The sequence below is a fragment of the Phalacrocorax carbo genome, chromosome 1, assembly GCF_963921805.1.
Source record: "Phalacrocorax carbo chromosome 1, bPhaCar2.1, whole genome shotgun sequence".
In the NCBI taxonomy this organism is placed as follows: domain Eukaryota; kingdom Metazoa; phylum Chordata; class Aves; order Suliformes; family Phalacrocoracidae; genus Phalacrocorax; species Phalacrocorax carbo.
Window position 1 is genome coordinate 159676214 of NC_087513.1, and position 14794 is coordinate 159691007.

Genomic DNA, 14794 nt, shown 5'->3' on the forward strand with positions numbered 1-14794 from the left:
AGCTGAGGTTAATATTTCTGTATGGACAAAAGCAGAGATCCATATATTATGTATGTATGCATATGACATTAAGAAGTCTTTAAATTCCCTTAGACTTCTTTACATATGAATATAATGGTAGAGCAAATGGTCACTAAGTAGTTTCAACATCCAATATAACTATGTACAAGTGATATTGAACTGGTATTGAGCTAGTACATATTTTAAAAAAATATTACTGTCTCTAAACTCATGTTTCTTCATCCCTGAGACTAGTATCACTATAGTGTAATACTGACAGTGTTATTCTGGCACACTTTGTAGCTTTTGAGATACCCTCTTTTGAACTGTTTAAACTTTTTGACCCAGTGAGACTCAGACTTCTTTGGTTACCCCCTTCTTTTACCCAGACAACTTCCCATTCCGTAGAATTATTTTTAAAATTCTTTAAAAAAAAAAAAAAGTTTGTTAGAAGAGCTGATGCTTGTAAGGTTCATAAAGGATAGCTGCTGATACTTTCATTTTAGTCTTTATACCTGTATGGGGTTTTATTTCATGCCTAGGATATAATATACCTACTGCTGTAAGTCCAGCTGGTGTTTATATAGAGAGCAAGGAAACAGAAGATAAGTCCTGCTTAAATTTTATAAATGACACAGTATACCCTCATGAAAAAAAAACCCCATGCCACTCCTGTGAAGTTTGATTAACTGAGTTCTGTAGAACAATGAGTTCAGGCAAATGAAGTCTAGAAATAAAGATTTATTTTTGAAAAGCAGTGATTCTGAAAGTAATGTATAGTTAGTTTTGGGTAATCAGATGAACATGAGGTTGGTAAATAATTCTGTGGCTGAGCCAATATAAGACTTGCATTGGCTAGGGCTTTGGTGTACATGGCATCAGTGATGCCATTCTTGGAATAATGTGGCCAGTTCACAGTGTGGCTGGAAAACTGTAATGCATTAAGTAAAGAGCTTCAGGAAGAGTTTGAGGTTTGGAAAGCCTGTATTCCAGAGAAAGGCTTGAGTTCAGGCTGGATTTTGTTTATCCCAGAGAAGGTTTGGGAGTGACTCTGTGTATACATGAAAGCTTTTCCATGTTTAAGTGCTGATAGTTCAGTGCTTTCTAATCTGTTATGCCAAAATACGACAAGCTGTAATTGCTGAGTGGTCAAGCTAAGCAAATTTCATCTGGTAATCACACACACTTTTTTAAAGGGAAGATAGCTTAAATATTGGAAAAGTTTACATGAGGTGGATTTTCTGTCACTTGCAGTTATTTTTAAAATCAGTATTTGCTGAATTTAAAGAACCTAAGCTTGTGTGCCTTAGGAAACTCAAGGACATTAATGAAGATATGTTGAATATTCTTGCCACAGCAATCTAGGTATTGTAACTTTGAATGTGAATGTTTCTATGTGACTTCAATAAGTTTTATTTTGATGTCCTTTTGCTTTACAGCTTTAACTGGTTTACTTTTAACATTTACTAGCAACTCTGAACTGATGTGACCTTAAATGTATGCTGTGGGTCAGGTGGAATTTAACGGATGTGGCGCATTCTGTCATCATTTGATATAGCAGGCGGCCTGTGGCAGGTTACATCATGATTGTCAGGGTGGGAGAGCAGAGGGGAGATTGTCCTCAACATTTTGACAGTAGAATCCACTGCAAGAGGGGGTGCTACCTCAGCACAGGGAGGAGTGAAATGTCAGTAGTTTCTTGATGCTCCACCATCTGTGTTGTGTGCCCAGCCCCACAGCAGCAGCTAGTGCCCTTTCAGACGTGACTTTTGCAAACTGGTCACTGAACTTTGGGTTCACTGGGCACACTTGAATGAAAAAAAGCTGTAACTCTCCCTCATTTTGCCTGCTACAGTTGCAGCCATGTTGTCATTATTGCACTTTGTGAGGGGTTGAGGTGGACTGCCTTCTCTTTTCTCTTGACCAGAGCCAGATGGAATTGTCTTATCCTGTAGGAATTCATGCACCTGCAGCTGAAATAAGAGTGGGGCTGGGACTGCAAAATCTCTCTTATTGCGACAGTGCTGGGAGCAAAATGAGGGACAGGTTCCTGTGTGGAAGTCACTATTCTCAGTATGCTTACTTTTCTTCTGAAGCCTTTGGTAACTCCCTCGGTTCTCACCAGGCAGCAGTAGCCTTCTCAGGGGGGGTGAACAGATGTTGCCTTTATTTGTCTGTAGTAAATGTGAAACTGGCATCTGACTGGACAGCCTTGAAAAAGGTGGCAAGAGAGTTTCTGTAAGGGTTCTGATAGGCTTTCAGAAGTTGAAAGCTTCCATTGACATAACCCCTGAAGGCCATAAATAAGACATAGGAAAAAGGGTGCAAAAGAACCCATGAACTCTGTCTCTCTAGCACAGGTGGTTTTGCTGTGGGGCCCTGTTTTCATATTTAAAACAGTTTGTCCCTTCTTATTGCAGAGGTGGTTACCTTGCAACTCTGAAGCTTTGTTGCCCATAGTCTTGCTACTGTTGTCTTTCCCTGTAGTCATTTGCTGTGCTCCTAATGAGAAATGAGTCCCTTCTTTGCATTGTCTTTATTCAAGGTAACAGTTTCAAATTGTGACTTCAGAAGCTTTTTATTCCACTACTTTCTTTTAGCAGTCCTAGGGATTATTATAATTTTCTGCAATCAGCATCATACTGTAGTATTTTTCTGCATCTGTGGAAAAATCTACCTAGTAAGCAATTGTGACTTCAAGAATTTTCCGTTTCATCAGCGTAATCAGTTTCACACTGTTAGCCTTTTAAGACTAAATAATTCTTACTGTACAAGTGTATCAAGGTCGGCAAGCATCACTAGTATATCTCAAAGAAAACTGAGATTTCACAATAACTATATTTCGTATTGCACAGTGTTTAAGTACTTAACTGTGTCATGTTATTCTGATCTTGTTTTAAATAAAAATTTAGAAAGCTGACTGTAAAACATAATTTCTTGGAAGTACTATGTTTGTTTCGTGCTTGTTGTGATGGCCTTAAAAGCTGCCTCTATACTGCTCTGATTGCTGGCTTCTGTACAGTATGAAGTACCCTGTGCATAATTTCATATCTCAGTATCTGCCTTTAGGCAGATCTAACAGCTAGCTGCTGCTGGAGCAGGCAGCCACAGTATCTTGTTCCCCATCCTGCTTTCATGTTCCTGCCATTTTACTTGTATTGGATGTGTTGACTGCATAATGACTTGTTTCACTTGGGAAACAAGCTTCCCCCATGCCTTCCTCAATGCCAGAGAGGTGGTAGAGTCACCACCCTGGAAGTATTTAAAAGACATGTAGACGTGGCACTTCAGGGCATGGTTTAGGAGACATGGTGGTGTTGGGTTGATGGTTGAACTTGATGATCCTAGAGGTCTTTTCCAACCTTAATGATTCTATGATTCTCCTGCCTCTTCCAAAAGTAACCTGTTCCTTGAAAAGAGCAAACCCCAAACCCTTACAGGTTAGCAAGTTCGGACCTGTGGCTTCAAAATTGCTAGGTCTGGTGCAAAAAAAAAAAAAAAAGGGGGGGGGGGAAGGGAAAGGTAGAGTTGGGTGGCCCCAAAACTGGAAGGTTGGGAGAGAGAGAAGGACCACAGTTTTTGGTAACAGCTTACTTCTAGATTAGCTGTAACCTGAAGTCTTGTATCTAGTTTGGCCATACAGATCAGGATGATGCAGGATTTCTTTCTAACAGTATGTAATACTGTTTGTCAAATGTCCTTCTGTGTCTTGCATGTTAACTGCTCCACTTGTTGCTGCGGGCCTTGAGATATCTGAAAAGGGTGTATTAGTATGGCATCTAGGTGCAAGCTCTTTGCTGCTGAAAGGGGAAGTCCACCTCTGCCTTGTGACTGGCTGCCTCCTCACCCTAGCAGCAGGGGCTATTTAAACTTTCAGTGAAGTGGTTCAGCTCACTGAGTTGGCAGGGGACTAACTGCCTTTTTTTTTTTTTCCCTCCCTTGTTTTTTTTTTTTAAGGATGGGGGGATTGTACTCTGATGGTTCAGATTGGTCTAAAGTTTTATAGGAGCACACTGCCAAATCATTGTTTATGAAACTTCTTTGATTAGCCAATGGTAATGCTGAAAGAAGCATGTGTGTATGTATTTGTGCACAGGTTTAGGTGGAGTAGTTTCATGGGCTGGTGCTGCATCTTGTTGCCCAAATAAGCTTCCTGGCACAAGGCTTTTCAGCTAGAATATGACCATTGGCATAACCAGGTAGATGCCAGTCTATTGATCCAATGTTCTTATGAACCTCTAAATCATTTGCCATTTTGATTGAAAACTTCTTTCTTTACATACCTCTGTCATAATCTCGTGTTCTTACATAGCTACTATGTTTGTGTTATACCTTTTGTGTGAACATTATGTAGTTTCTATTGCTCAGTTAACTTTCTTTTACTTCAATATACTTTGGCATTTATACAGTTCTTTGGGTCAAGTGAATTCTTCAAAGTCTTCATATGGTGTCTATGGAGATAGTTGTATAAAAGCAGAACAGTCACGTTCTTTATACATATAAGGGAATATTTATGGCATGTTACAGAGCATGTTAATAAGCATATTAAAATGATGAATGTAGAACTCTCAGAAATTGTTATTTGGAAAAAGTTGGTTAGACTCAAATATTGAACTTCAGAAGGAAGGTTCCATAGTGAATAGGTTTGTGGACTGTATTAGTTCTAAAACATTGCAGTTCTTATATTCAAGAGCCAGTGTTTTCACCCAAATTCTTAAGGTTCTTTCTGTGTAGTTTTTTCATTATATTACTAAATTTGTAAGCTGTTGATTATTTCTATCCCAAATGCTAACCATTTGGAGGTACCGAAGCTTTCTCCCTCTCTGCTTTCTTCAAAAGTTCCTTGAAACAGTGATTTGTAAGAAGGAAGCAAAAACTTAGGGGAGGAAGGCAAAATGAAAATGATAGATGTGACTAGGTGTTTTAGCAGTAATTAGAGGTCAGGGGAAGAATTTTAAAGAGAACAAGTGGAAAATAAAAAGGGTTTGCTGAAAAACTATATGTTTTGCAGCGATTGGAGTGATGAGCTTGGCAGAAGTCTGAGTTGAAGATCCTGGGCAATTTTAGGGCTGATATGTATAACTTCATTAGCAGTAAGAGTTTTGAAGAAGGATTGGCCTATGAATATTCTGTAAAGGAAGCAGTGGAATTTAATATTAAATATTTAATATTAACTATTTTCTGTTGGAAGTTTGTTTCTGATCTAGAGAGGGGAGTGATTCATAAAACCCGAGCGTTATTGATGTGAACCACTCCAGTGAAATAGGTAGATATGTACATGCAAGTAGGGGGACATTTTGTTGGGGGGGGGAACCCCAAACCCCTAAATTACTAGTCGCGGTATTCATCGGATGCAAGGTTCACTTGTTAGTTCTGCTTTTGTTGTAATACGGTTTATGTGGATGAATTAATTCTGTAAACTAATGCTGATTTACTTTTGCTTCCAATTTCCCATTTTGGGACTTTTTACAGTTTATCAATAACCATGTGATGATGTATTTCTCAGTAAAATTCAGTTCCATGTGGAGTTTTGATTATGGGTTACTTTTTTGTGTTTCTTGGCTTCTCGGTGACTCTCTGTAAGAGGTCAATAGAGGAAATGTTGGGATTGTCATAGAACCACAGAAGTCACCCATTAATCTTAGTGTACTTCTTTAAATGGTCTTCCTGGGAAAAGATCTGCCGCAGATTGCATTTAGGTTTTTTTCCCCCCATAAGGTAATGACTCGATAGGTGTGGTTATGAACTAGTTATTTGCCTGGTGGACAGGGAAATGTATTGTCAGCGCCACTAGGTAATAAAAATCTTAAAAGGATAATGGTTGTAAGGGACAGGATTTTTCACTCTCTCACCATGGCTTTTTTTAAGTGAGAAAAGGGAAAATGGCTGTAGGCAGGTGGGAAGAGGGACAGTATGTGCTCATGTACACTTAATGTTCCATAGAAGTGGTTACTCCTTTAGGAAGTCAAACCCGTACGGTTCTTCAGTTGTGTAAGTTTCATGTGTTTACTAGCTAGGAACTGGTTTTGCAGCCAATACAAGAAGAAATATTTTGGTGGTGGTTTTTTTGGGGGCGTGGGTGGGGTAGCGGGTGGGGTGGTTTTTTTTTCCTGTTTGCTTCTACTGTAATATACTTTGGTAGAAGAGTTATAAACCAAGATTGTCCATTAGTTTGAAGCTCTGGGAAATCATGTACTTATTATGACATGCCCAGGCTTGTGACAGCTGGGCTATAAAGATTCATTTCTGTGGTGGAAGGGCATGTGCCCAGGAAATGTGCCAAAGAGGCTGTGAATATGGACACTGTTAGAGATTACTCACACTAAGGAAAACATGGAGCTTGTGGTTCTAGCATGTTGGCATGCAAACACAAAAGTCTGCTAAACGTTCTGCAGAAGGAATCTTTTATCAGTACTGTGACAGAACTTTTATTGTTGGTTTTTTTTTTGTTGTTTCCTAGCAAGTGGCTCTGCAAGCTCTGTTACAACTAGCTTATGACAAAAAGAATGCATTTAAGGATTAATTGTATACTGCTGTAGCAATTGCAAAAGGTAATTGTTGGAGAGTGACTGCTGCATTAGATGCTGGAATACATGGACTAGTACGTATGTCTAGAAATGAAAATGTGATTTTTTTTTTTTTCTTGAGGCTTGAGGAAAGCAGGAATTTCAGTGTGTTGAAAAATTATTCCAAAGGCATAAAATACTGTATACCAAAGTGGTTCTGCTTAGTCTGAAAAATTATGTTGCCTATGTCTTTCATGGAGTTCATAGTGTCCAAACTGGAATGAACAATTCTTCTTTTTCCTTGGTCTCTGTTCTGCATTGGATACCCAGCAGATGCATTTATTTTTTTTTTCTTTGTGGTTGAACATGTTAGATGGCTGACAGACCTTGATTAAAGGACATAAATGCGCCACATGCAAAACCACAATGATTTCTTTGATTGCAGGGACCTTTTGGCCAGCTTGCAGTAAGGACTTGTGTTTAGAAGAGAACCTTTGGGCTCATCTGTATCTCCCTCCCCTCAAAGGGATGGCAGCCCGAGGACAGCTAGCATTCATCCTGACGCCAAGAGACTTCAAAGGAGGTAAGCGCCTCAGAAATGCTCCCCAGACAAAATAATTCCCATCAGTCCTGCACCCCGGCATGGTAATATTCTTTAGTAGAGCATTACCATCTCCTAAAGGTTTCTGTTAATGGATCCTTCATGAAAATTTTTTTGAGAACTCCATGAGGCTTCATCAGCTGGTTGCAGCCCCCTTCAGATTCATGGAAATGTCCCTTGCTGTCACTAATCTGTGTCCGTTTGCTTAAGAACATGCCCCCAGTGTAGGGAAAAAGATATTTTATACTTCTGGGGTTTGTACTCAGACATATGCTACCCTCCTTGACTTTTTTTTCATATTTTGGATGAGGTTCAAACTTGAGATTTTTCCTTATTCATGATCTTTAAGGATAAAGTCAAGGGGAAAAAAAAAACCAAACCCTGATGCTGCACAGTTTTAAAAGGCTTTTACTTAAATGAATCTCTGAATGATTCTTTAATATCCAGATGATTTCCACCTAATTCTTTGTGTGTTTAAATGTCTAGTGAGCATTATCTCATAAAAGTTCTGTAGAAACAAATTATTGTATTTCATTTTCCTGGAGGGGAATATGTCCTTACATTTTTTTTTTCTTGTTAGAAATGTCTTCTACATGCAGCACAGCTGTTTGTTCCAAATTCCTATGGAATAATTATTTAGTAGAAAGAGCAATTTAAAATAAACAGAAATTTACCTTGAGATCAGAAATTTAAACACAAAAATCCTATGCTAGCTTTTTAACTTATTCTTAATATTTTATAAAAGCAGACTTTTCAGGGTTGATTTCCTCACATTCCCCACCCACCTTCCGGTCACTTGTACAAATACTGAGATATAGATATTGTCTTTCTTTGTGTTTATTCCAGAAAACACTATATGAAACCCACTAAGAATATGACTGGAATCAAAAGGAAGAACTTTCTCTTTTTTTTTTTTTTTTTTTTTTTAAATGGGAATATTTGGGAGTGTAGTAGACCCTTAGTAAATATGAGTTATATGTTTGCTGAACAGATTTTTTCTTAAGGGTGTGGACTTGAGGACCATAGTTGGCACTCAGACCATTTAAGCTGTAGCTGTTATTAAGTCCTGTATGATTGCAGGTACCCTGTTTAACAACTTTTGCCTTGTTTTTTCCATTTATGACAAGAGTATGTTATTTAGCTATTTGTCGTCTTTAAAGCTAAGAAAGAGCTTTCTGACTATGTAGAGTAGTTTTAATATCTGCCATCTAGCTAGCCTTCTTATTGGGCTACCATGTAAATATGTAAATACAAAGGTTCTGTAGATTGTAACTTAAGTATGTTTAGGTAGTAAAGAAGTGGATCATCCTATAAAATAATATTTTACCTAATTCTACACTTCTGTAGCTTTGGAAGAGAATTACCTATGGATATTGTGAGCAACTTGTAGATCCTCCAGACTTAAAATGTTTACAGGTCCTTGCTATGTTGATACATTAAATTAGCTTGGGTTTTGCTTGACTGTGTTCAAATGTTTTGATGGTGTTTGTTGGGTTTTATGGGTTTGGGTTATTTTGTTTGTTTGTTTTTGTGTGTTTTCTCCAAATGCTGAGATTTGTTTTACAGTAGTCAGCTTCCTTAACTTCATTGGAAAAATTTCTTTTTGTAGTTTTCTACACTTCATATGTTGTTCAACTGTAGGAATTTAGTTTTTTTTTTTTCTGAATATATTGTCTTTCCACAATGTGTTATTTCTATACCCTTTCTTCTGCTGTTCAAAGAGGTAAAACAAATATTGAAATTCAAAGAAGGAAACTTTCAGAAAACTGCAATTTTCTTTTTCTGGGAATTATTCGAACGCTTATTTTTTAACTCTATGAGATATTACTGAATGTGCCAAATAAGCAGTAGCACACTGCAGCTTGTGTATATCTTACAAGGTTCATTCTGTTCCTGTAAGACAAGCTAAATCACAAATACAGTTTATTTTTATTAATGGGTTGCCCTCCCCTGTGAGCAGATGAGAAGGAAATAAAGGCATGGTTTTTTCCTTCATTTGAGTGGCCTTTTAGTGTCAGTGAAAGTGGAGGTGTTTTTGGTTTTTGTTAGGTTTTGTTTTGCTGAGTAAATTCGGTCTTATGCCTACCTCTCTAAGAATTCCACAAGAAAGAGTAGAAACAGGGCTGAGAATTTCTAGAGCTCTTTCTAGTGTAAGATAAAATATCTGTTGATGGACACACATTCTGATAAAATGAGAGCATGAAGTATTATATTGGAAACACTGGAATTCATGAAATAGTTAAATTCCTTTCAAAGACAAATCTAGTTACTGCTTTGTCAGTTTTTCCTGGAGGGAACTGATATTCAAAGCAATATTCTTTCTCTTTGGAGCCTTTCAAACTGATAGTAAAATATTCATTTAAGAAGCAAAATAAATTTTAACTGTTCTCTTTAATAGCATAGCAGATCATCTACTTTGGCATGGGTAGGTTTTTGCACATACTTTCTGATGAATTCATTACCTTTAAACTGTATTTCGTAACATCTGCTTTTGCTCCTCTTATCCTGCTTTGGGGTTTTAGAGTATATTAATATCCAAGGTTAAAGATGGCGAGTTCACTGCAGCTGTTGGTGTTTCAGTTATTTTTCAGCTTTTTAGAGAACACTGGACAGTACTTGAAGACTCTGCTTTAAAATGTGGACCATTAGTTGTGACAGGATAAGGGAGGGGTAGGGAGAGGGAAAGGATGATTTACCCAGAGGATGTCTTTGGTGGCTAAGGCACCCTGGCTGTCTTTAGCCTTATTCTCTCATAAAGTAGTTTCTCTTGTTCTTTAAAGCCAACAGTAATCTTTCCGTGCCATCTGACTTCCAGGTGCTCTGAAACAAGTGTCTTTAGGAAATACTACAGTATGTTTTTATTTAATGAAATCTAATGGCATAACAAATAGCTTCCCCCATTATGAAATGATACGGCAATCTATACCAACTTGTGTTGTAGTAGTTGGAAATAGATGGAAGAACATCAGCAGGTGAATAGACTGTCAAAAAAAAAAAACAAAAGTTCAAGTGAAGGATTAACTGCATGATGGAACTCAATATGCTTCCTAGGAAGTGTTGGAAAGATAGTGGCATTCTTTATTCCTTGTAATGAGGCCAGAGGACTTTTTGTTCATCAGATATGAAAGAAAAAATAGTAGTTAATGAGATTGCCTTTGAGAACAAACCCTATGGTCTTAGAAAGGTGGTGTGAATCAGCACTGAAAGGTTTGGGGTGGTTTGTGGGTTGTGTTCCCCCCGCCCCCAGCTTTGTCCTCTGTGAAGACAGTTCCAAAAGCTCATTAAAGCATTATGGCCTTTCTTGATAGCTGTTGAACATAGGACCCTAGATATGGAGCAGTAGAATCAGTTTGTCCATTTGCAGTGGAAAGGTCTTGATTATTTACTACTTACACTAACAGAATTGGGTACCCATGGTGTTCAAATTTTGGAGAAACTGCGGTGTAAATAACTTTCTGTGGTGATCGGTAATCCTATCTTTTGTCTCATCCCTTCCATCTGTCAAAGAGTTATTATGTGACATTGAGCAATCCAACAGACATCTGGATAGGCTGCCTGAAGTTCAACGGTGCATTGCTTACCTTCTCTGTCCAAGGATTTCGTACTGGAGAGAATGGAACAAAAGCAGATAGTGGTGTGCTATTCATTCTGTGCTGTTAACATATAGCAGTGCTGGATCTAGTTCTGATTAGGTTTAAATTGAACTGATAATACATACAGGTAATAGTTATAACTCGTCAAGAAATGACAAGAATTAAGGCTATGAGGTAGAGCTGTATGTATGCCTTGCCAAAACCATGCATCTGCTGAATAACATAATAGCCACCTTGTACTGTTAAAGAACTCACTTTTGGCAAATGGTATCTGTTCTAATACTAATCTGTGGGTCTAGAAATTGAACAGTCAACTAACAACTGGAAAGTTTGCAAATCCTGATGAGTTTCAAGGATCTAATGGCAATACATTAACTCATAGGTGCCTTCTCTCTAAAACCTAAAATAGTAATTTCCTTGCATATGCATTCATTTTCATGAAAGGATAAGCTCCAGGGAAAGGGCACTTAAAATATTTTGGATGTTTTGATACTTCTTGATACATGTTTTCAGATTTTAGAGAGTTGGCAACATTTAGCATTGTAGTGGAGAGGTTTGAGCTTGTCTAAGAGGAGCAGGAGCCACAAATACTTAAGTGCCATTTCCTGTCACTGCCTCAATGCATCATTTATGGCATTGTACATTTTTTTTTTTGATTGATCTGTATCTTACTTCTGCACATAAGCTCACAGATGTCCATGTGAGTTAGTAAATAATGAGAACTGAAATGCCAGGATGTGCCTGTTCTTTATCCTGTGTAACAAGACAGTGACTACTATATTGTGACTTGGTCTTGAAAGGAGATGGTGAATGAATAAAATGGTGCCTGAGGCTGAACTTGATTGTGAGGAAAGGAAAGCATTTTGAAGAATCCAGGTATATGTGAGCGATCACATTCCTTAAGGTGTATTTCTCGTTGGTTAATCAATCATTTCTTCCTCTATTTATGAAGGGTGTCAGAGTGATAAATGCTTTCAGATTAATCTTAAACAGGTGGTTTTGTGCTTCTATCTTCCGAGGGTTGCACAGCTTCTTTTGAGGCCAGACCCTCTTTGTTGGGGGCTGGTGAGAGAGCATCTCTGGCATTATGTGGTTCTGCCACCTGCTGGCTTTGTCGAGCAGTATGGGCTTAAGATGCATAGTTAAAAGCACAACTGTGAAGAAATCCTGAAAAAAATCCTTCCTTCCTTCCAGAACAGGGAATCAGTGGGCAAGCTTGCTTAAAGTAGATGTAGAAGATAAGTTCCATGATCTCTGCATCACGTTTTTGAAGTCAGGCATCTAAGAATCAGTGTGCAAGTATTTGAGATGCTTCTGGTTGCTACAGCTGTCAAACTTCCCTTGGTGGTGTTAGATATAAAGTTAACAGAAGACGAATCTGCACGAGGAGTGGCAACAACCTGTAGCAGGAATGCAACTTAGAGAGGTTATCCTGTTTGTATACATTGTGTATCTCAAGGTTCTTTTAATCTGTTTTCTTCTGTTGGAGAATCAACACAAATATTAATACTAAATTTACACCAGTACTGAAATATAAGTCTCTTTTTTTGGCCTGTGTTACTTTTGGCATATATACCAGTTAAACTGAAATTTTTATTAAACAAAGTATAGCACATCACATTGTGCAATGCCTGTCAGTTTTGGAACTAGTTTTTTCGTTTCAGATTAGCTGAGGGTCTGTCTATGGTATTCTGTTTCTGGTTTTCAGTACTGTAGGCTTTTTCTACTAACCCAGTGATAGTAAAACTTTTACTATATAGGTCAACTTAAGCTACTTCTTATTTTGATTAGCAAATCTGTTGTGTTGTTTCAATCAAGTATGTAATTTCTAGCCTGTGACTGTTGATGTAAGTTAAAATGCTTGTAAATATAGATTCTAAGTGGAATTTGGAGATGGCTTGTCTCCAGAACTAAACAAGCCTTATATAGATATTTACAAATACCCTCTATTCTGCTGCTAACTGTGCACCATAAATTCAAGGTGGGAAATACCCTTTCTCACAACAAATTTAAGGTTGGACATTCTCTTTCTCACAGTGGGTGGGGGGATTTTATCACTTAAAAACAAACGTGCTCACTGTTGTACTACTCTTTTCAAATTGCATTACTTGACCTCCTTGATTTAAGACTTTTAGTTAAATTGTAAATTAGTGTACAGGTTACTTGGTGCTCTTATTTCCGAGTCCTTCTAGTCCATCTCTTCCATGGCTCTGTGTTATGTTTTCCGCTGCAACCTTTCCTTCCCTCAAGAAAGGTGATTTAGAAATATTTTCCTCAGTACATACTGTGGCTTGATTTCTTTAGGTCAATCTCTCCTGTATAATATCACCATGCTAAGAAATGTGAGAGTTATCGTCAAGTAAAAAAAAAAAAATACACACACACAAAAAGCATCTCTAAAGATAGGCCTCTCCATTTTTATTCAGATATTTTATTAACTTTGTAAGGACTTGTAAACAAACGTTTTAATCTTGATCACTTATTTCTATATGTCTTCTATACTCTCATTTCAGTTAAAATGTGCTGCTGAGACTCTAGAGGAGTTTTTTGGGGATTGCCTTTTTTTTTTCTTCAGTGTGTAGTCCTTGATTTTTAGCATATTTTGCATATTCTAGAGCTGTTCCTTTCCTCAGTTTCATGGCATCAGATGAAAACCTCTTGTTGCTACTGTGAAAATGGAAATGTTCCATGTGCCCTCATTAATGTGCTCATCTATATTTACAGAGAAATAATAATCCTAAATTTGGATTGATGATTCACCATGGCTTCACTGTATTTGGAAGAAAATTCAGTGCTGTGTTGTGACTGACGTTTAAAAGAGGAAAACTGGTCTTATTTCAGATCTCAAAATGGAGTGCTGAATGTTGTTCGTCTGAGTATATAAGCATAGTATCTTCTTGAAAATATAAGTGATTATGTGTACTATGTAATTTGTAATTTAGGCTATGGAAGTGAATTTAGTGCTTTTGGTGTTCTGTTTGAGAGTTTTGAGAAAAGTGGGGAATATATACAGAAGAATGTGAGATGTACACGCGAAAAAAGAATTTAGGCAGCTTTAAAAAGGAAAGTGACAGTAGGTGTTAGGGAATGTGAAGCATGCCAGAGACGCTCGAAAAGGAAGGAAAGAAGGAGGCACGTTGCTCTGGTGATGCTGAAGTCGATTGGTAGTGGTGCTCTACTTGCCTTATGCTGTTATGACAGGTATAAAATAAATGTATATATAGGTTACTGGTTCTAAGGTGGAATATGTATTAAGGAATTCATTAAAACTGTCTCACCAAAAGCATTTCTTTGCATTTTCTTGTTAAGCAGTGTATGCATTTTTTAAATAAGAAAGCGAAAAAAATTTCTAGCAAGAATTAGTTAAAGGTGATAGTAAGATTCACTACAATAGTAATTACATCTGTTCAGATACTTCATATGAATGATGAAAACTTAAAAACCCCCAAAACATCCATGAAGTTGAATAATATTTCTGTGGCAAGGGGGTTGGGGGAACCAGAGGGAGTTAAAAATGACTTTGAATCTAGGGCTACAGATATAAAGATGCCATAATTATATTAGGTGTCTATTGCTTAGCTTCACGCTGGGATACAGATAGTTATGTGTGTGTTCCCTAAGTGCATTCCCATACTTTACTTGTTTTAAACTGTAGTATTACTGAGTTTACTGAATCCAAGGCTTTTATACTGTAAATTCAGACGTGTGGCCCCAAGCAGTTGATAATGAATGTTTCAGGAGCAAAAACTGAGCAAACCAAGAAAAGAACTGAAAAGGATAAGTGATGATTTAAAGAGACTATGACTTGTATAATTGGTAGTTGTGTAATTATATTACATGGTTGTGTAGCTATGTAATTAAAATCGTATTCTTAAATTTTTTTGTTACTTTCTACTACCGCTGATTTCTGATTTTCAGCTGGAGAGTTTAGTACTTAGTTTTATGGAGATTTTATCTTTTGTGGAATTGCATCTTATTTCAAGTTGTTAGCACTTTCCTATCATCTTGATTACCCTATGGATATAAAGGGAAGATGCATGTCTTATTGACTGCTTGGTGAGGTTGATTTTGTTTGTTTGTTTGGTCCCCGTCCC

General features: G+C 37.5%; 1 protein-coding gene across 3 annotated transcripts in view; it reads left to right on the forward strand.

Moving 5' to 3' along the window:
* The window catches only part of STK24 (serine/threonine kinase 24), a 60798-nt gene that overhangs the window by 20497 nt on the left and 25507 nt on the right, over positions 1–14794 (forward strand). Inside the window, exon 1 of one of the 3 annotated variants that reach the window (XM_064440654.1) lies at positions 6988–7089. The exons of the other annotated variants lie outside the window; for them this stretch is intronic. The gene's annotated coding sequence lies outside the window, so the exon portion shown is untranslated. Of the gene's footprint in view, positions 1–6987; positions 7090–14794 lie in introns of those variants that run through there. 3 annotated transcript variants of the gene reach the window in all.